This window comes from Lissotriton helveticus, chromosome 5_1, assembly GCF_964261635.1.
Source record: "Lissotriton helveticus chromosome 5_1, aLisHel1.1, whole genome shotgun sequence".
Classification (NCBI taxonomy): domain Eukaryota; kingdom Metazoa; phylum Chordata; class Amphibia; order Caudata; family Salamandridae; genus Lissotriton; species Lissotriton helveticus.
Genome location: NC_136065.1, coordinates 1,511,305,210 through 1,511,332,804, shown reverse-complemented (window position 1 = coordinate 1,511,332,804; position 27,595 = coordinate 1,511,305,210). Strand labels below are relative to the sequence as shown.

The 27,595-nt window shown below is 41.9% G+C and overlaps 1 long non-coding RNA gene across 5 annotated transcripts in view; it reads right to left on the bottom strand.

The window, feature by feature from the left end:
* LOC144753675 (uncharacterized) overlaps positions 1 to 27,595 on the bottom strand; it is a 528,323-nt gene that overhangs the window by 178,779 nt on the left and 321,949 nt on the right. For 3 of the 5 annotated variants that reach the window (XR_013594474.1, XR_013594473.1, XR_013594470.1), the window contains exon 1: positions 25,441 to 25,799. The exons of the other annotated variants lie outside the window; for them this stretch is intronic. This is a non-coding gene — a long non-coding RNA (uncharacterized LOC144753675). Of the gene's footprint in view, positions 1 to 25,440; positions 25,800 to 27,595 lie in introns of those variants that run through there. 5 annotated transcript variants of the gene reach the window in all.

Below are 27,595 nucleotides of genomic sequence, written 5' to 3'. Positions count from 1 at the left end.
ATGTGTTTAAGTGCAAACGTTCTAGTGTGGTCAGTTGATTTTGTCCAGGAAAGGATTGGTTTGCTCTATGCTGTTGCTCCAATTAAGCTTTTATTTTTTGGGCAGATTATAACAGTTACCTGTTATTTTTTGCCATTTCCAGCTGTATTTATCCATATTTATTTTTTGATCATTTGATCTGTATTTATCCATATTTATTTGGGGTTTTGTGGAAAAATGCAGCTGAAAGTCGGTTATTTCCACATTTATTTAACCGGTAAACATGTGCTAATGCTTGAATGTCTGCCAGGCTTCAGTGCTGTGAACACCCGCATAAGATAAATCAGTGCATTTATATCAAAATATGCAAATTTCAGTATCAACCTTGTGCACATCTACTGCTGTTAAATCCTCCTTTATTTTTATAACCCCCTTATCTATCAATACACATATCTATTGGCCTGGCAGTCATGACAGACAGCATTTAGAATTACTTAACAGCAACCCAATTTCCGTTTTTATCCACATTTAAAAATAAATACAGACAAGAAAATGAATGCTTTCTGTCTGTATTTATCGGTAAAAATCAGTAGAAACGGAAAACAGGGAGCCTTAATGATAAAGTACCCCGCAGGACTACAAATCAAGGTTCCAACTTAAGAATCAAAGGCAGATGTCATGTGGATCGGGATCAACATTTCAGCAGGTATGGCACAGTTTAAAACCTGTAGTCGTCATGTGACTTCCCCCTACGGCACACTGTCCTAACAGATTTTTGGGGAGTGGGTAAACACAGACAAAAATACTGTAAGCTGTACTTCAGAACTGTGTTGCAGGGAGCGGAAAAGAATTTAGATCTAAGAGTCGACAAAGAAAGCCCTGAAGACCACTCCATTGGTGAGTGGTTGATTTGATGACACCTCTTGTAGACTGAGGTGGCGGACAAAAAAGTGTCTGTTAACTGAAGTACGTGAACACCTATTGGAGTTGCTAATGACAATGTCACTCAGGTGCTGAGGTAATTTCAACAGAAAGGACACCGGCGAGTACAGGGTCAGGTCAACACCCTTTATTTACCCTTATGATCCTAATCTTCCTATTGGAAGTATTTTACTTCACCTGCAAATCATCTGATATGGCTTCAGCTCTACATTGGCCGCTCTTTTGCTAGGCAGCTACCCCCACTATCCCCTCCCCTTCAAACAAGCAGGTAAGGAAAATAATAGGGGTGGGCGGAATTTGCGTAATCGCGTTACGCAAATCTCCACAAAAGGTAAAGAAATCTACACGAACACGCAGAAATTCCGCGAACACGAGGAATTGCTTGTTCGCGATGCTTTTTTACTGTTGGCGATCGCTGTTTGCGTGCTCGGGGAGAAATATCTTGCAAACACGCATTTTGAGAACGCGAACAAGCAAATAATTACGCGAAATTGCGGAACGCAGAATTTTGGGCTATTTCGCGTTCTCCGCGGAACGCTAAATTACCCAAATTCCGCGAGCAGAACGAAATTTGCTGCCCAGGCCTAGAAAAGAACATCCCAGTAAAGTAGCAGTGTGAAGAGTAGATCGAGGAAGAAAAGTCACAACAGGAACTCGCATCTGAAATCTGGTCTGAGAAGGTGTTCTTCACTGATGGACGTTTTTGAATGAAAGCCGCCTCCCCGTCAAACTCTAGTTTTATGCTTTGCACTTAATTAATTAGCTAGCTAGCTAGCTGGATGAATTGGTCATGGTCCCTCGGTTTAGGTTGTGTAGGGCGGGAGGCCGATCTTTTAGAGTTCTGGCTGCTAAATTGTGGAACTCTCTCCCGTCCCACATCCGCGAACTTGATGATCTCCTGAAGTTTAAGAGGGCGATAAAAACGTACCTGTTCCCTTATCCATCTTAGCTCTCTGCTCTGTGTGCGGCTATTTTTTTGCTCTGCTGTGTTGTGTATGTGTACTCTGTCTGAAGCGCCGGGACGCCCCTTGGCTGGGGCAGCTGTGCGCTATAGAAGTGTTATTAACATAACATAACATTATGGTGTTGGTGTGTATGCTGTTTTCATGTTTCCATTTTATATGTATTCACATTTTTTCAGCCAATCTTGATGGTTTTCCTGAACAGAATGAAAAGGGCACTTGTCTTTTTCCTAGCTCCTTACTAAAGTTTGATCACATTATGGTAAGCGTGATTATATTATATTTTTTACAGAAAAAATATTTTTTACTTAATATTTTTGCCTGGTGCCAGCAAACCCCAGAGGCCAATTCAAGAGAAACAGAATTTAGGGGGTTGGGACTGTCACTGGTTAATGTTTAGTAGGCCAACTTGAAAGAAATGCTTATGAAAAACCAATCATCAAACCTGGCTGTGGTTTCAATATTTGTATTCATGGTGTAATTTATGTATTACTCTTTACTTTACAGGACCACTGCTTTTACAGATGCAAACCCACAAAGCACACAGAGAAGATTTTTTAAACAACCCAGTTAAGGTTAACACTATGCATAATCAGTAGAGTGGCAAAGTCCCCGAATTACTATCTCCATTTGGATAATGATTCACATAACTGTAAACCCTGCATAATGAACTATATAATAAACACGATTATTCAGTGAGATAACTAAAGATAAAGGCATCATTTTGGAAAACAGCAAAAAGAGAATAGCGTTTTTCAAATGGGGAGAAAACTCATTTTAAAAACCAACCTTCCTAGTGTTGTGACGAAAATGAAAGAGCAACAACTGTGAAACTTGACAAACTGCTGAGTCACAGATCCATGATTTAAAATAGGTTTACCCACAAAATAAATGATAAGGAAAAATGATGATGTGGAACACGGCCGCACGTCTCATTTTTAGGTCTCGCTGAGCCAGAGCATGCGCTGCAAGACATTTTGTAAGCGGCTTTTGAAAGTGCCACCACAAGCTTTTGGTGGCCTCATGCTTGCGCGCAGCCGTCATGGGATCATGATCACTTTCGCAGCCGCGCGGCCAATGCTGGTTACATAGTGGGGCGGGGCCCAAAGTTTTGCTCAGAGGCGGATTAGTCTTTCTTCCACCTCATGCCTCTTTGTTCTAACACTGGACGCTCTCTGCCCCTTATCTCACTGTTGTCGGTTCTTTTTCATCCCTGCTTTCTCCATGTCACTTTGACTCTCGCTTGCTCTGTATCATTCTGAGTAAAGTAAGTCTGATGCGGAAGAGTAAGTGCAGTGACTCCAAAAATAAGTGCTGGTAGGCCCTTCCTGCAACCACCGGCTCCCTCTTCCGAGGTCCCCCACCATAGTTGCTGCTCAGGAGTTCAGTAAGGGGAATTTGCACATGTTCCTCTGGCATAGGTTCTCGTTTAAAAGCCCGCTAAGTGATACACAAATTATTCATCCGTGCGAGTGGCGTTAAAGGGGTAACTTTGTTTCCTCCTGTGGCCTGGGAGCAGTGTCTTAGAAGCCTCGCACCTGTGCGTCCATCTCCTCCTTGTCGGCAGAACCATTAAGCCTGCTGCGGCAGGGGGTCATTGGCAGCCTTTCGTTTCATCTTTAATGGCGGGGATGTGTGAAGGAGCTGCAGCGGTAGGGGAGAAGAGGGAGCAGGCCTATTTTTACTCGTGCCTCGCCGGTGATACAGATTGGTTGAGGCATCTGAACTCCGGCTGCATTCTTGATGCTGTGGTGTCTCTCTCTGCACGCCTTTACTGGGAGGCCTCTGCGTTTTCTTGCATACTCCTCGTATGATGAGGGACAAGATGTGCGCACCACCTCCTGAAATCAGGGCCTCTGTCAGTCAGGTGGCGCTGGGCTAACATTGGGGTGTTGTCTCCTGCAGAGTTGACAATAGGCTTTATTGTCGGCTTAGCAGCATTTTTAAGTTCTGAGCGCCGGACCCCTGCAGGGTCGCGTGTAGAGATGGAAATGCTTCCCATTAAAACTGTAGCAATGGAGGCCTGTTTAGCATTTACAGAGGTTCATGCGACAAAGCCGAGAGGAAGGAGGCACTTTCAGCTCTGAGATGCGTCTGCTAAATATTTTGTCTCTTTATGTACAGGTTTGAAAATTGTGCGCTCTTTAGTGCCAACAGCTTTCTTTGCAGGTTTTTCAGAGAAGTAATGCTTCAGGGAGCTTGTTGGCTTCTCATGTACCGGAGCACCATGTGAATGAACTGCAGATTTATGTAACGGGGATATCTACAGGGAGGATTTAACAGGGATGAAAAAACTAAAGTAGGGTGGGTGTCTCAAAGGGGCATAGCCGATGTAATTAGGGCGTGGCTTTAAACCCCTAAACTAAAAATCCGTGCTTAGCACAAAGTGCCGTCTGACTGGTATTTGCTGCTTCTGTCATTGCATTCAGAAATATAATACAACAAGTAACATTACACCTACATCAAACAAGCATTGGCATAGCCAATAGGTCTCGCCTTTGGGACCTTTTAAGTGTTTAGCCATGCAACAGTTATTGTTGCACCAAGAATATTGTGCTGCATAACTAAATACTTAGACGGTCCCAAAAGCGAGACCTATTGGCTATGCTAATGCTTTTTTATTTGGTTAAGCAGAATAAAGTGTATTTTCTTTTCGCAGTACACTGCTACAAAACATACTTTGCTACCTGCGTGTATAGGATAGTTTCTGGAACAAAACCAACAGTCAGACTAGGCCACCATAACGAAAGTGATGTAAATATATAATTTGATACTCCAGTTCTCATGACTTCAGTTAAAAAGCATAGAATGGTTTCCCTTTATTAAGCTCGTATATATCAATTTAGATTAAGGCGAGTAGAATGTGCCCATACTGTCATTGTTATTCATTTTCCCCCACCGAAAAAAATTAAATATAGCCGGCATCTCCATTCTTCACTACTTAGCATAAGCCTACAAAATCTAGGACTATTATACTATGTCTGTGGGACGCAAACAATCGAAAGAGAAACAACGACCAACAGAAATACCTTTCATTTATAGATCACCAAGGACAAAATGTCAGAAGTTGAGAGAGGGGCCAAAAAGATAAAGAGGATAATTAAAAAAGTATTAAAGAATGTCAAGCATGCTGAAATACGAAATCTTAGGAACAGCCAAGCGTTAGTTGCTGAGCTGGTAGCTTAACTTGAAAGCCAGTCATAAACCTTCAGCTATCAGACATACAAGTTTTATTTCCAGTGCTGTGTGCCTTCATAATAAAAAAAAACTTATTTTAATATTATTATTTTTTAAACATAGCTTTTATTGAGTTTCCTTTTGCAAGAATATATACACATGCAACAAATGACACAATCCGTGGTATGTTGCCATCTAAAGTCATCAGGACATATAGATGCGCCAAGCGTTGCACGCACGTGGCCATCTGAAAAGTAAATGAAACTCACGTTTTTTCTATTAAACTAACCATTACATCACCCAAAACATAAGAAAAGCAAAAAATAAAAACCAAACCAAGTTACCCCCCTTCCATCCCTCTTCCGTTGGTCCATTCTGCGCGTTAGAACTCAGGAGAAAATTGCATTCACTGATTTGACTGTACAAAGATACTAAACCCCACAGAGTGGGACACAGTTTCATTCATCCCTAGGGAATGGCAATAGAATATATCATGATGTTACTCAATTTCAAGCGAGTTGTCTGTAGGAGAAAGGGGAACTGCAGGCGACACAGGCTCAGCTGGGGACACCCCGGGTGTGAGCGAGTCAAGGGCTTTAAGTGTTTCCAACATTTGGTCCCATTCCATTGAAATGGGAGTCTTGCCGTGGCCTCGGAACTCTTCCTGTCTAAGGATTGCACTCTCTGCAATGCCCCACCTGATCATTTCCGTCTGCCTGACCAGCGCTGTAGTGGGGTGGGCGGATTTCCACCTCATGGTGATGGCTCGTTTCGCCACAAGCACAGCCAAATCTGCAAATTTATAATGAACTTTCTGTTGCTTGGGGCGTTTTGCAGATCTAATAGACAGCAACCCGCAACCATCCAATCGGCCCTGCCAGTGACCTCTCAGATTCTATAACCAATTGACTGCCAATAAGTTTGCAAGCGGTGGCAAGACCATAGCATGTGGAAGAGGTCTGCGTCTGCCTCATGACACCTAGGGCATGAAAGCTGAGCATCCAGGTAGGTACAGTTCAGTCGATGCGGGGTCAGCTAGGCCCTGTGTAAAATCATGTAAGCATTTCGGTAGACTTTCTTGAGAAATTCTAGTATAGATGTCCAAACTCCACAACTTATCTTAATATTGCTACACTTCTACCTAGAATCAGGTGTGCGTTGCGTGCCGCCAATTTAGTTTTTCAAGGTTTTTTTTCTCTCGCAATCACACCTAACATTGGGCACTTCAAGCGGTATGTGCACAGCACAGTTACTTTTCTACGGATCTGCATTCTGGCATTCACACGCATTTCTGGATATATGGTGAGATTTTGACTCATACGTCTGACATTATTTTTCAAGCTGTAGTGGAAGCAACTGATTGCGAAGCATCTATTCTGGAGCATCATTTCTGATGAAGGTTATCTATTTATTGTCCTAAAGGGTGAAGTTTGGGCGCTTTGTACCTGTTTAGCGAACAATTCTCTATGTTTGACATTACAGTTTCTTACTATTTAATTTTTATTCTATTTGGAATATTCATGTATCCTCTTATGGTTTTTTTTGCCAGCATAAATATGTTTACACAGAATTACAGCTTAGCTCCTCCTCAGTGTTTTTGACCTGCTGGTAGTGCACCTTGTATGAAATGGTCAAAATGGGAGGCTTATTTTTTAAACTATATTGAAATATTAGATGTTCAAGGAAAAATGACAGCAGCACAATAGAAAGGAATATTTTTACATTCTGTGGGACAGGAAGGGCTTAAAGCATTTAATCAAATGCAAGAGTTGGTAGGGGTAGTTATTAAAATCTATTTTCTGCACCGGATAATGATTTTGATCATTATTTTTCACCTAAAGTATGTATTGGCATTTTAAGGTACAAATTCTTTCAAAAAAAGCAAAGTATTGATTAGTCAGTAGATAGCTATGTATCTGCGTTAAGAACATTATCACTTGATTGCCAATTCAGAGGGCTACAAGAAGACTTTATTAGAGACCAAGTGGTAATGTACGTAAGAGATCCCGCCATTCAAGATAGACTGTGGGTGAATGGCGATTCTAAGCTTGATGATATTTTGGCAAAAGTGAGAAAGACAGAAATGTCTAGTAAAAGCACTAAAAAAGTAAAAGTGGAGGATAATAGTAAAAGTAGTAGTACAGTGGCTAAAGTAGGGGGTGCTAGCCTGAAATTAGACAGTTACAACCACAAAAAAACGAGAATTATGAAAAATTGCAATTATGTTGCTGATAAGGATAAACTTAAATGTTACAGATGTGATAGCAAGTTTCATTTGGCAAACAACAAAAGTTGTCCAGCCATCAAACAAAAGTGTGCTTTGTGTGGTGTCATTGGACATTTTGGAAAGGTGTGCAGGAAGGACAGGAATAATAAGATTAAGTGTGTTGAAGAGGTTGAGTTTTGCAAAAGTGACTGTGAGAGCAAAGACACGGAAGCTGAGAGGTCGTTCCTGTTGAATATAAGAGATACACCACCTTTGATGGGCCCCCCTCACCACCATCGTCAGAAAGCATGGGCTCCGTATAGTATCCTATGCCCACGACACCTAGCTCATCCTCTCCCTCACAAAGAACCCCGAAGACATTAGACTCAGCTTCCAGGAAGGAGTGAAAGACGTCGCAACCTGGATAAACATCAGCTGCCTAAAACTCGGAGAAGACAGAGGTCCTCGTCCTTGGACCCGCCCCACCGCTTGGGACAACAGCAGGTGGCACCTTTGACCTCGGGAACCCACCCACCCCGACGGACCACGCCCTGAACCTCGGTATCATTCTACTCCCTCACTATGACTAGCCAGATTAAAGCTGCTGTGTCCACCTGCTTCAAGTCACTACACATCCTCCGCAAGATGTTTAAGTGGGTCCCCCTGTCGTGTATTTCTATAGGTTCTGAATCAGTCCCCCTATTCCTGACCCTATTCTGGTTAAACTAACTATCAAGTTAACTAACAGTCAGCCCATGAGGCAAGAAAACCCCCATGATGCAGATACCGTTATCTGACGCAGTCACACTACGGCACAGGAACGTGTTATCTGATTAGGTCATAACGCTTGAGATCTAATTAGACAAGCGACATTCCTCCAGCCCCTGATAAGGCATACGACGTTCTCATAACAAATCAAACCTATGACAACCTGGATAATCCGTGCGGCCATTGTTTTGATTTCACAGAGAACTTTAGTAAAGAATGTGCTAACGAGCAAGTCGTATGACATCTTTATTGACGTATCTATGTCCATCCTTACGTCAATCTCGGCACCTTTAAGGTATAAATATTGCCGACCTTGCCCTATGCAAACACACGCGTGGTGACAAGACGGAGCAGCCATACTTGCCGAAGCCGAGAGCAGAAGCAGACCCCGCTGGCAGCAGCCCCGCCTTCCTGACGCGCTGAGAGACGCGCTGCTATCTCAAGCCGAGAGACCCAGCACCGGCGCTTTCGGGCAGCCCTCGCAGGCAGCCTGGAATATCGAGAGCAGAGAAAGAGATACTATTCCTCATCCATCCTAAATTCCAGGTACAGAACTGAATAACCCCTCACAGAGAATTCTTTAGTTATTCACTTGGCAAAAACAAACTTAACTTAAACTGTAACTTTCTATTCCCGCCCACGCATTAGACTTAGGTCAGGTACACGGGGTAGGCGTATTTAGAAACACCAGTTGAGTACGTTTAGTCAAATGTATATGTGTATGTAAATATATTTTAATCATTTTAAACATCATATGGCTCAGAAACCATATCAATGTTTTTACAGTATTATTTTATACTATTGCTTTTAATGTATGCACTTTACTTAACTATAAGTATTGCAATAATATCGATCCATTTCTCATGTATGAGAAAAGAGACTGATCAATAAATAACACCTTTTTATTGAACACGCCCGTCTCTTCCTTTTCTCTACATTCTGATGAGACTAAGAATGCACGTACTGACTGAGTAAAATAATTGCCTTGTGCTCACACGACTCTCGAGATTGACTCTTGATTAGGGGAGAGCAAAGTTGTCATGTTCTATGGTTGTCAGAAACTAAATCCCTTCTTGTCTAATCAGGGGAGTTAATTCCTTCCTTGAACATTCGAGAAAGTTTCTACCGAACTCTGAGCTTAGCTGGCAAACCCAAAAATTAAGTCTAGTATCGACAGTAGTAGACCTAGTTAACGTCTGGTCTAGGCCTTTACTGCTGTAGGTACTATTCCAATGCGCAGAGCCTATTGGGAAAATAGGAGCTACACTACACCCCGAAGCCAGAAAGACCGTCACTCACGCACTCATAACCAGCAGACTGGACTATGAAAACGTCCTCTATGCTGGAATCAACAAAACCCTGCTACACAAACTCCAGAACACCGCAGCCAGACTTGTCCTCGGCACGTAACGACATAAGCATGTGACCCAGTACCGGTGAGACCTCCACTGGCTCTCCGTCAAGAAGAGAGTAACCTTCAAGCTACTGACTCATGCCAACAAATCCCTCCACAACATTAGAACAAAATACCTCAAGGAAAGAGTCTCTTTCCACGAACCCAAAAGAAACCGCCGCTCCGCCGACCTTGCCCTAGCAGACACCTCGCGCATCGGCTGAACCAGAGCAGGCGGAAGAGCCTTCTCCTACGTCGCGGCCAAGGCCTGGAACGAGCTCCCAGTCAACATCAGATGCTTTCCTACCCTGCACACCTTCAGGAAGAGCCTCAGGACCTGGCTTTTCAGCTGACCCAGAGCTGCCCGCCGCCCCCCCTGCGCCTTGAGACCATCAAGGGTGAGCAGTACCCTTTAAAAGCTCTCTGATTGATTGATTTGAACATTGATAACACTGTGATTTAAAAAAAAGCCTATTTGTGACATGATGATTGGGGGAGTGGAAGTGCAAATTTATGGTGACTCCGGGTCCCCGTACTCTATAGTGAATGAGAGTGTGTGGAAATCTAAATTTGTAGGTAAACTGGGAGCTAATTTAGAGCCTTCTGACATCAATCTGGAGGGATATTCAGGAGAGAGGATTGAAATAATTTGCTTTCGTACATTTGTATTTAGGTTTAAAGACTAAGTGTGTGGCTAAGTTGTATGCATCTAAACAAGGACCCTCGGTCTTAGGATGGTTTGAACAGGGGAAACTAGATATTATATATAATCTTAACAGTCCTGATCCTGTCATGGTTGTTGATGAGTATGATGAATGTGGTAAGGATATGTTAAATACTTTCCCTGAGGTTTTCAGAGACAGCATTGGGGAATTGGTCAATTTCAAGCACAAGATCATTTTGAAAGAAAATGCTTGTCCTAAAATTTACAAGGCGAGAAACATCCCTATTAAGGTGAGGAATTAAATGGAGAAAGAACTTAAAAATCTAGTTGAGAATGATATAGAAAATGTAATCTTCAGAGTGGGTGTCTCCCATTGTTGTCGCGAGACGCTCTAATGGTAATATCAGATTATGCATTGATTTGCGCAATCTTAACAATAATATGGTTATCGATCAATTTCCCTTACCTCGAATTACAGAAATGTTAGCATTCGTAGGCAAAGCAAAGTTTTTCTCCTGCATTAATATATCAGCAATTTATCATCAGATCGTGCTACACAACAGTTGTAAAAAGTACACAGCTTTCATTACACAATTTCGCTGTTTTCAATTTGAAAGGAAGCCCTTTGGTCTCGCTTCAGCAGCAGCTGTATTTCAGCACATTATGCATAACATCTTTGGTGACTGTAAAAGTGCTGTTTGTTTTCAAGATGATATCCTTGTTTTTGGCAATAACAAAACAGATCATAATCATTCGCTGGAGGAAATCTTGAGCAGGTTATGTGTTAATGACCTAACTGTGAAATACTCAAAATGCAAATCTGGTGTTCCCAGTTGCATGTTCGACTATCTCTTTATGTGGATACCACCCTGAACCCCACAGGAACCAGAGTTTAATTAGAGGAAAGCGCTTTTGTATGTTAATACAAATATCAGTGAAATATCACAATTACAAACAATAGGGGATACAATAGAGTAAACAACAATTGCATGTATATATGAAAATGAAAAAGGAAACCAAGATGCTAGAGTGGGGACAAAAGCCCAAGAAGGATAAGTTACTTACCTGTAGTCCTAGTGCTCTTCCAGGGGTATCCTCATCAAAGTCATAAGCACATGAATATTCCCGCCCATGTGCAGGACCCCGGAAACATATAAAACATATATGTGGAAACCAGATATGTATATATATATATATATATATATATATATACACACACACATTTATACATATCACAATAAACACACAATGCAGCCTTCCATATAGTAAAAAACGCTGAGCGATGTTGTAAAAATTTCCCTTGCATATAAATACAATTTCAATAAAGCAGGTAGAAAGAAACACATTTGAAAACTGCTTTAATGCACAGCAGAAATCATAATCCTGCAAAGAGAAATGATAAAAACATTGCCAGCCCATAGGCTGCTTAGTGGAAACATAGTGTAGAAAGCTGAAATGCTAACCCACAGAAACACAGAATAAACTGGCACCTTGCCTTTAAGACAGCCATGACCCCTAGTTTCCCGTCATGCCTCAGGGGTGACAGTTAGGTCAGTTCTTTGCGGAGACCCGAAGGCCATGGCACAAAGAGATGACTTGTATCTTGATTACTTGCCCCAGAAGGTGGGTGGGTTGCTTATGACTTTGATGAGGATACTCCTGGAAGAGAACTAGGATTACAGGTAAGTAACTTATCATTCTCTTCCAGGGGATCCTCATAAATAGTCATAAGCACAGGAATAGAATAGCAAGCACATCCCCTCATCCTGCGGGCAAGTGACCAGTGTACAATAAAGATACATTGTTAAAAAACCCATTACAAAGACTCCAATTAGGCTAGCATTGGAACAGATCCTCAAGGAGGCTTGGGCTACTTGGGTATCCGCTCTGGGGTCTGTATCCAGACAGTAATGCCTGGTAAACGTATGAACAGATTTCCAAGTTGCAGCCTTGCAAATCTCCGCCATCGGTACATTGTGTAAGAAAGATATTGTAGCAGCCTTTCCCCTAGTAGAGTGAGATTTAGGGGAGGCTAACAGGGGTGGGTTCCCTATTTGGAAAGCCAATTTAATACAGGACACTATCCACCTTGAAATGGATCGTTTGGAGGCTGGAAAGCCTGCTCTAACAGAGCCATAGTTTACAAATAATTGATCAGCCTTTCTAATGGATTTTGTTACTTGCAAATAGAATTTGAGAACCCTCTTAAGGTCTAATGAGTGAAGAGACCTTTCTGCTGGTGTAGCACGATTTGGAAAAAAAGAGGGGAGAGAAAATGTCTGATTGATATGGAAGTCAGACACTACTTTGGGTAGGAAGGACGGGTGAGTTCTCAAAACCATCCTATTGCGATGGAAAACCGAATAAGGTTCCTTAGAACAGAGTGCTTGGATTTCACTCACTCTGCGTGCTGATGTAATAGCCCCTAGAAAAGCTACTTTCCATGTAAGATCTTTGGCATATTGCGTAAACACTGGCACTTGCTTCAACTGGACCGAGATCTTGACCCGTTCATTAAGAACAAACCACAAATGACATACAGAAGGGGCAAAACCCTACGCAATCTGTTGGGACCAACAGGTTGCAATACCAACACTCTTGTTTCTAAAAATTGGTTCCCTTCAAAACCTAAAGGTTTTTATAGTTGTACTATGTGTAATGTCTGTCAATTTGCATGCAATAAAACGTTGTCTTTCTGCTACAACACCAAGAAGACTTACCAAATTCATGAATTCATTAATTGCATCTCGAAATTTGTTGTCTATTGCATCATATGCCACTGTAAACAGATTTACATAGGGAGCACTATTCGTCCCCTTAAGGAACGAATACAAGAACACATCAGGGCCATTCGTAACAATACTTCCAATTATCCGCTAGCAGCACATTATAATACAGAACACAGATCATCTGAGTTAATTACCATTAAGTTTCATGGGATTGCTACTCTTAAACATGATTCTCGCGGCGGCAATAAGGTAGCTGCCCTTAGAAAATTAGAAACACAATGGCTCATTAAACTGAGAGCAGTAGACCAGGGGTTGAATATAGACAGGGAAATGCATGTCTTTGTATAAACTCCCAAATGTACCCCTCTATTTCGAGATGTCATGAGTACTGTCTCCTTATTTCTTGAGCTGTGTTGTCAAACATCTGAAACAACAAATTTTCCTTTTTATCTCCAGATGTTACGAATGATGTCCCTTGTTTCCTGAGTTTTGTTGCTTAACATCTTTAACTGCTAAACATGATATACCATTTAAGTCATGTCTAATTTCTTGATGGATTAATGATTTTATATTTACTGTCAGATTGTATATGGTTGTGTGGTTACAGATGGAACCAATATCGATCCATATTTTAGTGCCTACTGTTTGCATATTGAGTTTTCTTCTTGTGATATTGGGGTTGCAGGTTTTACACTTATAAAACCAATGTCCTTTTAAATTATGTTGCTAATGACTAAATCTTCCCCGATATTATACATTTATGTGATGAGATCATAATATACCCACAATGCATTTCTTATGAATTTTGCTCAATTGTAATCATATGACTACTAGAATGATGTATTCAATGATGTTTATTCGACAATGTATTAATTACTTACATCTTTTCACTGGGGTTTAACTATACTTTACTCTACAATGTTCTTGTTCCTTTCTTCTAAATACATGGCCTTACTATTGAGCTTTTTTATAAATTCCAAACTCTCTACCGTACATTATGGACAAACGCAGCGTAACTTTCCCAAACGGCATCTACTCTGATATCTACATTTCTACTAATCATTCGAGTCATTCTGGCTCGGGTGATGATTCTGGCAGTGCATTTAACCGATTATATATTTTTGTTACTCCAATGGATTGGTTGTCCAATATGTATCATTAACGTACTGGTGGCTCGTTCTACATAATTTTAACATTTATATTCACATTATTTATCCATTCCAATATGGCGGATCATTCTTCGTCCCCGCTTCTGTCAGTATTTGCTATCACTAAGATACCGCTAGTCCTATTTTTATTGTTGTTGTTTCCCGGGCGAGCTCCCAACAATCATCGGCGCCCGTTTCCTGTTTTGTATATAATAGTGTGTTTTACGGGTGATGGCCGCTTACAGGGTGCCAGTATCAAGTGGTGCTAGATTCTTTTGCGGTAAGCGGGGATTTAAATGATAGTGGTTATCGTATATGAACTGCAGTCAGTATGTACACTCTATTTAATACTTAGATGTGTTTATCTTTTTGCTTCTTTTACAGCCTCACATATCATTGAGGCGACTCCATAGGTAAGATCGTTTTGCGAGGTTAAGTTTTTACATGTTGTGATAGTGTACTTATACTTTCAATCTTACTGTTTTTACAGTACGCTGGTGCAACAATTCACCTTTATACGATATTGCGAATCAGGATTGGGCCATCGAAATGATGATTGAAATGTTTTGACCTATACTCATGCGGTATGCAATTTTACCTTGCGATATACTTAAGGATTTTTTTTGGTCATACACAGACTTGTGCCTCGTGTAGTTACCAGTACTACATGATATACTGGGAATGTTCGACTTTGATATTGGGACTTATATTAGCTACCTAGTGGCTCAGACCCACTGGCAATAATGTACTATTAGATTTAAGGCTCCTCTTCAGTTTATAAGTTGGGATCACCCTGTGATTACCATTGTTCCTTCTAACATCGGTGTCTCACGTTTGTCATTTTTTCTTTCTATACAGGAACATTAGTATGCTCTTTTTTATAATCTTTCTATTCGAATGAGGAAGATATTTAACTAGAGCTGGTGAGTTTCTGCTCGTATAGCTGGTTTCCTACTTTTTAACACAAGTACATTTACGCTTAGGATCTATTTCTAGCATGCTATTCATTAATTAACTGTACTAATAGATTCTGTAACTGCTATTATATCTGAAATAGTCACATAGCAACAATATATCCACATCATGATTGAACTGTAGGGTGGATTTATCCTTATTAGCCAACTCTCAGATTACCATTGTCGGATTTACTCGAACTTTCATCTCCAGGTACTGGTCATATTGCCACTATCTCTTGCCATACTCTACTATAACTGATTGTTTAGCGAACTATGTACCGATTATTTTAAGGGTTATACATTCCAACATATGTTACCTTGTTGTTGTTCTCCATTTAAATTCATATTTTGTCTTATAGAGTCCGTTTTGACTTCTTTATCTTGCCATCTATTTGGTTTTTCAATACGCGTGACTCGCATGGATATTTTGGATTGTGGCTATTTATTTGGGTGACATTTCTTATTAATATTTGAGGCCTCTCATGCCGGTAACTGATTTCTTGGGGTTTTTTACCCCACTGAATTTAAACACATTTTTTTTCGCTCAAATATATTATTTTGTTTTATAGAGTTCATAGTGTCTACCTCACCTTGACATCTACCCAGCTATCTCGCTGCGCTTGACCCATTCGGATAATTTGGAATTTTGGTATTGACTCTGGTGAGACTTTATTCAATCAACATATCATACCCATGTTTTTGTTCCACCACCTTTGGACTAGATAGAATTATCTAACTGTATCCTAACTGGCTAGTCATGCACATTTGACTCCTACCTGTTGTTATTCTTTTTCATATGTGTGTAATTACGACCTAATTATTTGGCACTATTATGTCCATTGTGGCTTATTCTTAGTTGGTATATTTATCTATATATTTACCTCTTTTCTCCCATTTGACTCAGGAGCCTTATGTTCATATCTACATCTATATGATTTGATGATACATGCGCCGAATTTTCCAGCTTCATTAGGTCAGTCTTTTTTCCAGACATATGATGCTTTCTTTGGTGGATGTTGCTATCTTGCACTTATTATACTGGAACTCAAGTTTCACTCTGGGTGTTTTCATATATTTATAATCTTGTGCTAGCACATTATTGTTTCACTCTGCAGTTGTTTTTCTTTTTTCTCTCTATTTCTTTTATTCTCTATTAGACCACATCACTCACAGCTTCTTTTCCTCCTTTACTTGGCACGTTTATTATGCCTTTTGGTGACCTACGGTCTATCTAATCACCATTAGAATGTTTATATTAATGTATGTTTAGGCCCGTTCATTGTTCTTTTTTCTTTAACAACTCAATTTTTATAATATTATAATGTTGTGTATACATTTTCTTACTATGTTTTTACAGCCTTGAAAAAGTCCTTGTACTTATTGAGAGTACGGACGAAACACGTGTCGGCTGTCGTTTTATCAATTGGAAAATAACTTTTGTGGATCAATAAAGAAAAATATGGCATAAATATGAACTTTATTCACTGATTTGTTCTGTCCTACATCAGAAGTTGCTGATTGCATTTGGATTCATTGTTGTTATGACTAAAAATCATATTAGTCTTAAATGTATTTATACTTGAGGATTGTGCTCTCTTGACCTTTCTTGTCTAGATATACATTTGTCAATCTTTCGGTTTGACAATCCTGATCCTTCCGGGTAGTGGGGGATATTGGTCTATGTAGCACTCCATCTTTGATATTTAGAAAGATTATATTGATTGTTCCAGCACTGGTCTCTAGTATACTGTCATAAGTGTATGTGCGTTTTTTTCCAAATCTTTGGAAACACCACTACCGATTTTTGTATGTATTATTTTCCATGTAAGGTGTTGTAATGTGGCCTTATGAATGGGTTTGAAAGGCAGACCCATCAATTTTGTCAAAACTGGATTCAACTCCCAAGGAGAAGAAGGAGGTCGGACAGGGGGATAAACCATCTTCAACCCTGAAGGTAGTCCTTGACCACCTGAAGTTGAAAGAAAGAAGGTTGGTTAGGTGATTTTCGATATGCTGTAATGGCCGCCAAATGTACTTTTATGGACATGTATTTCAAACCAGATCTGGCAAAGTAAAGTAGATACGGCAAGATTACCTCTTCTTGCCCGCTAATCGGATTCCAACCATTAAGCACACACCACAAGTAAAATCTTTTCCATTTAAAAGATTAAGAAGCTCTTGTGGATGGTCTTTTCGACTCCCTCAAAATGTCCATGCAGTCGTGAGGGAGGTTCAAATGTCCGTACTGCAGGACTTCAGGAGCCAGGCTGCCAAGCTCAGCGAGGGAAGGCTGGGGTGAAGGATCTTCCCTCCCATTTTGGTCAGAAGGTCCGGCCTGCACGGGAGTCTCTGGTACGGACAGATCGAGAGATGTATAGGTCCAGATACCTCCATTGGCGAGGCTAGTCCGATGCTACGAGGATCACCTTTATCCTGGATCGGATGAGCTTGGTCACCACATTCAGGATGAGAGGAAACGGTGGAAAAGCGTATGCAAACGTCACGGACCAGTCTATCAAAAGAGCGTTCCTTCTTGTTCCTGGTCGGTAAAATCTGGACGCAAAGGCGGGAGTTTTCTGTTTAGATCATCTGCAAAGAGGTCGATGGAAGGACGACCCCACTGATGAAAAATGTCCGCCACCACTTCGTCGCTGAGCACCCAGTCTTCTTGTTCTTCGAAGTGCACTGCAGTGATCGAGAGGTTCCTGGCCAGCAGCCAGTGCCAGATCGCTTGAAATTCGAGAGACAAAGGCAAGAGCATATTCCACCTTGTTTGTTAAGTAATACATGGGGGTTGTATTGTCCGTTTGTATCAGAATCGACTCGGACTGAATTGACGGATGCAATGCCTTGAGGGTCAAATTAACTGCCCGCAGTTCTAACATGTTGATATGATAGGGCTGCTCCTTGCTGGACCATCTGCCGAGTTTGCAGTTGACCCAGATGCGCTCCCCATCCTTGAAGAGACACGTCTGTAATCAGGGATTATTTTGGCAGAGGTTGATGGAAAGGGACACCCACTAGAAGATTCTTTGGCTGAGTCCACCAGAGAATGGATTTCTTTGCTGCTTGCGAGAGGAGAATTCATTCTTCCCAATGACCCGAGGACTGCTCCCATTGTCCTCCAGATCCTGCTGCAACAGTCTCAAACTCAATGTGGAGTTGGGTATGAGAAAAATGCAAGAGGTCATCCACCCCAGTAGTGACGCCACTTGTCTTACTGATGATTGATGTGCCTGAAGGATGATGTTGCATTTGTTTCTCATTGAGAACAGTCTCTCCTCTTAAGGAAACACTTTTCCTAGTCCGGAGTCCAGGGTGGCGCCCAGGTAGTGGAGCGATTGAGCGGGCTGATGAACTGATTTTTCCATGTTCACATGAAGGACCAAGCGTTGAAGGAGATCCAGGCAGATGTGAAGGTGATTCTGCACCATGTGAGGAGATGATCCCTTCAACAGCCAGTCATCCAGGTCTGGATACACAAACAGCCCTTGGCGATGTATTGCTGCCGCCACCACTGCCATGCATTTCGTGAATACCTTTGGGGCAAATTTGAGGCCGAACGGTAAGACTCTGAACTGGTAATGCTTCGCGCTCACCATGAATCGCAGGAACTTGCGATGCCGTGGGATAATTGGAATGTGAAAGTACGCATCTTGGAGATCCACTGAACACATCCAATCTCCTTTCCTCAGATGTGGAAATATTTGATGAAGCGCCAACATACGAAACTTCTCCTTTCAAACGAACTTGTTCAGAGATCGGAGATCTAGAACAGGTCTGAACTTGTTTGCTTGGTCTTTTTTAGAACAAGGAAACATCTGGGGTAGACTCCCTTCCCTCTCTGGGCAGGAGGTACCTCTTCTATGGCTAGTTCCTTCAGAAGGGTCGACACTTCCTGACGCAGCAGTTCCAGGTGTTGAAGTCGTGACCTTACCGAGGAATGTCTCTTGGGGGCACACAGAAACGTAGTGCGTGCCCATTGCTAAGTATATTTAGCACCCACTGGTCTTTGGTGATGTTGCACCACTCTTGTATGAAATTTGAAATACTTCCTCCCACTAGAGTGTGCAATGGTGCTAGAGGAAGTAGAAAATCATTGCTTTCCTTGAGTTTTTGCTGTGGAAGAGGACTGTTGTTGATGTCTTCCTCTTCCTCTTGAGGAACGACGGCCTTGATATTGGGATTTGTTTTGCTAGTTTTGAGACCATCGAGGGTTTTGAACCCTCTGTAGGTAATTTTTGCGATTTTAGGGCCTGTAGCATTGTTTGAACTCCATTTTCTTCTCAAGGCCCACAGCCTTTAGTGAGTCCAACTCAGCTTTCATACTGGCCATTTCCTCATCAGTGTGCAGTCCAAAAAGGGAGTTCCCAAAAAACTGAAGATTCAAAATACGTTGCTGATCTTCCAGTTTCAAAGCGGTCAGGCGCAACCAGGAAGACCTCCGTGCACATATTCCATGTGCATACGAGTGTACAGCCAAAGAAGCCCCATCCGCTGCTGTGCTGATTACTTGGTTGGCCACCAGCGCCCCCCCCCCCCTTGGAGAATCTCTGAGAAGTCTTGTTGATCCTCCTTTAGGAGTTTCTCTTTAAAACACTCCAGCGAATCCCATAAGGACCAGTCACAAGGGCCCAGAAGGGCAGCAGCGCTAGACACCTTAAGGGAAGATGCTGCAGAGCCGCAGGCTGTGTGACATCAAGAGCGTCTGGGGGGAGCTCCTAATAGAATGAGAGGACTCTCTGCGACTTTTGGAGCATGATCGGCGTCTTGATGAACGATGCAACGTCGATGGAGAATGTCTTGACGTCGAACAACTGTGTCATCATCACTGGTGAATCATTAGCGCGTGATCTTCTCCTCTAGGTCGACCTCTCCATGTGCTTCGACGTTGTATGATATGACATCGGACACCTGGAGCCAACAGACTTTGCCTTCGCCGTTGAGCGCGCAGGAGAACCCAATGAAGTACGAATCGATGGAGAAATCCTTCTCGACGTCGTGTCTTTATGCCTTTCAGAACCCTCTCTCAACGCTGATCATCTACTGAAAGCCAACGGAGTCAAGATCGGGGCACTTCTTGCAGCCGATGGAGACCGCCGTCTCGACGTCGAACGACACCTAGTGTATTTGACTCTAGGTCTCGACGAGGAGTCCTACTTCGCCATCGACAAAGAAGATCAAGCCCTCGACGTTGAACGTCGCCTGGATAACAACGGAGGCGATGAGTGCCTTGCCTCTAGTGACTTGCCTAGTTGACGGCAACGGAGACGCCTGCTTCGACGCCGATCGCCGATGAACTGGAGATGGCGGAGCATGTCTCCACGTCGAATGTCGCCCTGACGGCAACGACGGAGATCTATCCCTCGACGTTGGGTGAGCCCACACCAATGGAGAACGACCCTTCGACGCAGATCGTCGCCGGGTTGACGATGGAGGAGGATCCGAAGTACCTGTAGTCTTCGTCGACGATGGTCTTTTAGTTGAAGTTTTCGCTGCCGATTAAAGTATTTGCCGCACCAAGCCAGACATTGATGGAGAGCAGACAGGAACCTTACTTTTAGATGGAGGTCTGGCTCTCTCTCTCCTCTTCTTCATCAGAGACCTACCTCTTGAAGGTGGTTTTCCCTTCTCAGCCAGCCCATAGAGGCAAATCCTCTCTCTGTCCTTCAGAGTTCTTTTGGACAGCGACTGTCAATGTTGGCAAGTCTTGGGAGCATGATCAGAAGGAGGGTAAAGAGTACAGACAGGATGGGAGTCTGTGTTAGCCTTCTTCTTGCCACAGGAAGGGCAAGAGTCAGAAGTAAGGGCATATTTGACTGGAAAATTATGTGGGAGTCTGTATTAGCCTTCTTCTTGCCACAGTAAGGGCAAGAGTCAGAAGTAAAGTCATATTTGACTGGAAAATTATGTTCAACTCTCTCAAAAATAGAAGAAAAGTACTTCAACAGTAAAAAGACGTTGAAGTAAAAGGTTTGTGACAAAAAATAAGTGGTAATTTCTGACAGAAATCAGAAAAAAATGAAAGCTGAAGTTACCATGGCCCTGACAGGAGCCGGGAAGAACAACTGTCACCCCTGAGGCATGATCAGAAGCTAGGGGTCTTGGCTGCCTTAAAGGCACGGTGCCAGTTTATTCTGACTGTTTTTGTGGGTTAGCATTTCAGCTTTCTACTCTATGGTTCTACAATGCAGCCTATGGGCTGGCAATGTTTTTTTCATTCCTCTTTGCAGGATTAGGATTTCTGCTGTGCATTAAAGCAGTTTTCAAATGTGTTTCCTTCTCCCTGCTTTATTGAAATTGTATTTATATGCAAGGGAAATTCTTACAATATTGCTCAGCGTTATTTACTATATGGAAGGCTGCATTGTGTGTTATATATATATATATATATATATATATCCCCAACACAGCAACCTCATGACTAGCAAAGATGGATAGCACAAACGAAAATCTTCGAGCTGGATGCTTTTTATTGTGCAGATGCGTTTCGCCTCACAGCTTCGTCAATGTCAGTTTATTTGTACATACACGGAAGTATTTCACAATACGTCACATTAGTATAAAAATTTAAAACGTATCTATGCATCATTGAGTCTACAATTCATCTTGTAGTGTATTATATCTACAAAAGTGAATGAAAGTGCGAACAAACAAAAGTGCAAAGTGCAATATTTTGAAAAAAATACAACTTGATAGTAATCTGACTTTGGGTGAATTGCAATTGTAGTGCATTCATGCAACTTCATTAAAAATATAATGGTATATTTACCATCACCCTGATGTCCTTCATAATTGTGCCCTGAATGGGACATCACACTGTCGAGCTTATTTTGAGAGAGTATTTTTTACTCCATATTTTCTAATTTCAGTTATTCAATGAGAAAGGGGGGCATTATGACAGCTTCTCTTGGTACGATTTTAACCCTTTGTCTCAGCTAGGGGTTATTATTCTAAATGGGTCCACAGCTCCTCATCGTTATTTAATCCTGTTGGGGCTTTGCTTTGAAGGTCAATAATGTATCTAAGGTTCTGAGTTTTCTCACCCTGTCCCCACCTCTTTCATGTCTCTCTACCCGATCTATACAGTAGAATTTCAGAAGTTCCCTGTTGCTCTGGTGATGTGTTTCAAAATGATGTGCAACAGGGTATGTAGCATTTTTATTTGCAATGATGTGCCTGTGTTCTAAAATGCGCTTCTTTGTTTGGTTGATGGTGCTACCAACATATCTTTTCTGGCAGGGACATATCAGACAGTATACTGTGACGGCAGAATTACAGTTTAAAAACGGTTTAATTTCTCGGACAGGCCTAGGGTCCCCTGGTCTGCCTTCGAAAGTGGTCATTTTGCAGCAATGTTTGCATGCTTTGCAGTTTTTACAGGGGAAGAAACCATTAATACCCAGTCTGCTTCGAACTGCTGGCGTGTGATTAAAATGGCTGTGTATCAGGTGATCCCCTAAAGAAGGGCATCTCCTGTAAGTGATAAGTGGACGCTCTGGAAGATGGTGTTTCAAAATACTGTCAGTCTGTAGAATGTGCCAATTAATCTTAAAGATTTCTAAGATGTTAGCAGATTTTTCATTATATTTGGTGATCATCCTTGCTGGGGCCTGTGTTGGTAATTGTTTCCGTTTTTTGGCCACTAGTAGATCCCTTCTGTTGATTTTTTGGACCTTATCTTCTGCCTGACGTAAATCTGCATTTGTATAACCTCTTTCCCTGAATCCCTGAAGACTCCTCCTTAGCCATTTCAAAGCTGGTATCAGTGGTGCAGTTACGTTTGAGGTGCAAAAGCTCCCCATAAGGTATACTTTTTATTAAGCTTTTTGGGTGATGACTGCCCACGTGTAGGACAGCATTGCCCGCTGTAGGTTTTCTAAACAGACGTGTCAATAAAGTTAGGTTTTCCATATACACTTCCAGATCAAGGTAACTGACTGCAGAGTCACTAATGTGACTCTTGAATTTCAAATTCAAGTCGCTGTTTAGCGAGGCAACGTACTTCTCAGCCGAGGAGCGGGTGTCACGCCAAACAACAAAAAGGTCATCTATGTATCGAGACCACAATATAATCTTGTCCATCCACAGCACATTTTGCTCCCCCCAGGCTACGTGCTTCTCCCCCCCCCAAAAAAAACAATAAATATATATATATATATATTAAAGCTCCAGTTTACGCCGGTCTCGGGGGTCACTCTTAGTGTCGGGTGCCGAAAAACGCGCCGGTGTGTCACGTTTAAATATTGCAGCTCCAGTCCTTTTCACACATGCCCAGCCGGGCCAGGAATAAAGATACGGCACTCACGGGCTCAAGTTCATACAGCGGAGGTATTTATTTAAGCAAACGCATTTCGGGACAGCGTCCCTTCGTCAGTGGTTCAACAACGAGTAATGCAGTTTCGTGTTTTTAAACCGGCGCCACAAATGAGCATTGACATGAAAAGCGGACTAATCCTACCTGTACCAGATCACCACTTTATTGTTCCATGTGGCGTTCCTTGGGCACCATGCTTCCTGCTCCTCCCACCAGCCGACCAGCTTGAATTGATATAGTGGGTGGTGGTTTATAAGACTAAAAGTTTTTCTATTATGCAGTAGTTTGGTTTATTATAACTGGCGTGCGAGATGTTCTTAAAGAGGGACAAAGTATATGTGATTTTATGCAGCCATCAAAGGCTGCCATTGCCGATCCACGGCAATATGTAATCTGAAGTAAACTTCAGTGCAATGTATTTAATGGTTGTTAGACCATTTTTTGTCATTAAGACTATAATTCAAATACACAGCACAATGTCCCACTGAAAGAACAGACTCCGTCAAGTACAAACTAAAACATTTGAATAAGTGTTGTTGTGACAGTAAAATGAGTCACATTTGCCGATACACGGCGTAAAGTCTGAACACATGTATAAAGTGTAATATATTCTGTTGAATATACATTGACTCCACTCAAAGATGGTGGCATGTGTGAAAAGGACTGGAGCTGCAATATATATATATATATCTAGAACTTCATATATGGTTTCCACATATATGTTTTATATGTTTACGGGGTCACGCGCATGGGCGGGAATATTCATGTGCTTGTGACTATTGATGACGATCCCCTGGAAGAGAAACAAAATAATGTAATGATAGTAAATCATTCTATTCATCATAAATATATTAAGGCCTCTCAGTTCTAAGTGGGCACTGCAAACTTGTGTCAGGTAGGTGAGAGAGGAAAACAGATCTGGGGGACTTGTTTCTCTCCGTTTGCTTTCATACATACATGTATTTGTTGTTGCTGTACAGCCTTGAAAAAGCAGCAGGCCTGCTAGCCACAGGGCGAGATAAACGTGTACCTAAAAAAACTGACGGTGTTTATAGCAACTCGTTGTTTGTAACTGCGAATTTTTTTAATTTGCTGTGCATCTACGATAACCCTTTTTAAAATAAAGAATTGTAGAGGAGGGTGATTTCAGTGAGACAGGAGAATAATATGGGGAGATTAGCATAGTCTTCGCTAACCCTACACTTCACAGCATGCATTTCCTACACAACTTGTCAGTTCTCCTTGAGGCCAGCACACAGAAAAGTATCAGCTCAATTGTCTGCAGATTAAAAAAAATATAAAAACTGTCATGCGAGTGTATGCTACATCTTTAAAGCAATGAGAATTCATTGGCTGCCACAATTGCAAATATCAACAGCGATTCTGACATTACTGCAAAATGTATGTATTATAAACATGTACTCTTATCCAATCCCAACAAGCCTTTCACCTGCCATTACAAATTCGAACAACAGAACTAAGCGTTTAAATTGTGGCCCTTCCATGGCCAATCACATACCTGTTCACTCTCTTAAGTTAATAAAGCAGCACTACAGGGAATAATATCACGTGAACTGGGAGGCTCCTGCCAACATGGAGCCGCTAGATAGAGTAAGGTAAACAACTTCGCAGAGTCAAAGCGATGGCATTTACTTTCTGAACATGATCGTTTCCTTTCAGTGCGTCTTTAAACCATACTACAACGATCAGCACTTCTTCCTTCGTCAAAAGCATGTTATCTTCCGATTTCATAGACCATAACATGACGCCACGGCTGGTATTTAACCACTGCCTTACCTTTGCCACCTACCATAACTGCGCAGTCACGAACTTGCAGGCTATAAACACGTAGTGCACCAATGTTAAACTCTATACAAAGGAATACACAGAAATACACAATCCATATTGCTACAGTAAAGCAAAATACCCCAAGCTACACATGTGGGCCTAAAAATAGGCAGGAGGTAAAGAAAAGACTCGTCTTCAAGAAATGTCCCTGGGTTAACCATTCGCTATAAAGCCTGAAGCCCGTACAACCTATCACATTTAAAATATAGAACATCAAACAGAGGATGACCGACAGGAGACACCCAGTGCCAGTCCCAGCACAACTGGCATGATGACATAGACCTGGGTCTGAGTGGTGGGGGTAAAAAGGGTATCACCTACCAAATCTGCCAGATTAAGTCCCACACATACCTGCTTGATCATTCCAAAAGCGACGTTCCTTTACTGATATACTGCCATTCGTCTGTGTTCCCATGAATCCACTTTTCTTCTAAAAACGTCCTAAAATGTCCACATTTTAACAATTTCAGCATCTCCTCTTGTATTTGCGCAATTGAGTGCGTAGTATCTTTTGCATCCTGCACTATGAATATCAGCTCCAACAGATACCTTCCAGATATGTATTTTCAACGACGATATATAGTTGTAGAAGGTGAATTAACAATGTAGAACAAGCCATTACTAATGCTGCTCTCCTCCCTGTTGTTTCTCATCTTGCTGCAGCAACACGACTGCTTCCAGCTGACCCATCCACAAAGCCTGCTCTCTCTCTCGCTTGCTTTCAGAGCAGTGTGACGCAGCTTAAAATCCTCCAGCCGGCTCTCAGTGTCATTACAGGAGAACTGCAGCTTCTCGAAAGAATCAATGCCAGCAGCAGCAATGCCAGTGTTGGCCAGTCAATGTAGGAACGAACACTTTTCACAACTCTGCACCAGCACGAGGCGTTCCACTTGGAACTCCCTCTTACATCTATGTTTCAGACGCAAGCCTTTTTTTATGATCTCGATTACAATTTTCTTCACCCTGCACACGTCGACATCTCCATTCTGCAAGGAAAATCCATAACAGCGAGTAAAATTAAAGGAGACAAACCATATAAGCAACACCAAATGGAAACACTGCTGTTATGAAGTGTGCGCCTGCCTAGGCGCTACAGTATTCTCCATAGTCTCACAAAGCTATTACCGATATGAAGTAAAACAAATATACAGCTAGATTTATGGTGACTTTTGCATTTCCGAGTGCATCTCGGCTATTTCCAGGTCATCACAGATTGCGACCAATTAATGGGAGCCCTGAAACTACTTATTAAGCTATTTAAAAATAAAGATGTGCGTACCATTATGCAATAATGCTGGAACACACTACTCAAGAGTATATTTATCTCAGGTTTCTACATGAGCTAGTAAGTAGGACGAACAAACAAACAAGACCAACGACGGCTCGGAGGATGGGTGCTTGTAATAAAGTTAATAGCTATAAGTACAACATTCACTATGAAGATAACTTCCTCTTGCCATTTCATCAAAATGACACATTAGGAAGAGCGCTCCAAAATAATCATAAGAAAATGGGGCCTCGACGTTTAGTACAATGGCTATTTCACTGCAGTTTAATATTTTGAATTGTATACAATTTCTCGGATTTTATACGCCCCCTTAAGTCAGAGAGGCTCTATCAGAGAAAAAAAACCTGTACAAGAAACCCGGGATCGTAGTCATGCTGGGGAACTTCGCAGCAAACATAGTGCACCTGTAGGATACTTGGATGACAGTTTTGGTGAAGCCTCAAGTGCTCAAGGTCAACCTACCACTGTCCCACTGTAATTTCATGAAAGGCTCATGTAAGGATAAGGCTTGTATTTCACTTGCCGAATTGACGGTTTCCATAGAAGCAGCCTTTCATGTGATGTATTAGAATAACCAAATCCTGAATGGGATGAGAGAGTCTCTGAAAACCAGTCTGGAGATGGCCGATATTCACAAGGGGACCCAGGGTGTCTTGTTGAGGTGCTTCGTACATCTGGAAATTGTAGCCAAATGAGCCCCAACTGTAAAGTGTTGGAAGTCAGAAGACAAATGGAGCATCGAAGTTAGAGTAATAAATGTTGCACTAGTAAATGAATTAACAATATATGCAGCACAAAAAAACTTGTGCTGTGGTGAAAGGTGCTCAAGAGTTGATCAGATGGCCATGCATTCCTGAAGAAACTCTAAATTAATAAAATTGAAGATACCAGAATCTTGGTGCTTGGACAGTACCATGCATTGTTGTGGTGCTAGACAAAGGCAAACAAAACCCTGCAGGGGAGCCAAGTCTATTCCACTAGAAATATGGGTGCACACATAGGAAATGTCAAATCTCCAACATTCACTGAGGGGTCCTATAAAGGCAGGCCACACCACTGTAAAACATTCTTGCAGGATTACTACTTTAAAATTATCATATTAGTAGTCGGTCAGGCCTCCCGCACCACTTGTTTGCATGACTGTCTTTCAGTGGGAGTTGTTACTGAGTGGAACAGTCTTGCCAAGAGCAGAGCATGTGGGATGTGCATTTGAAGGTG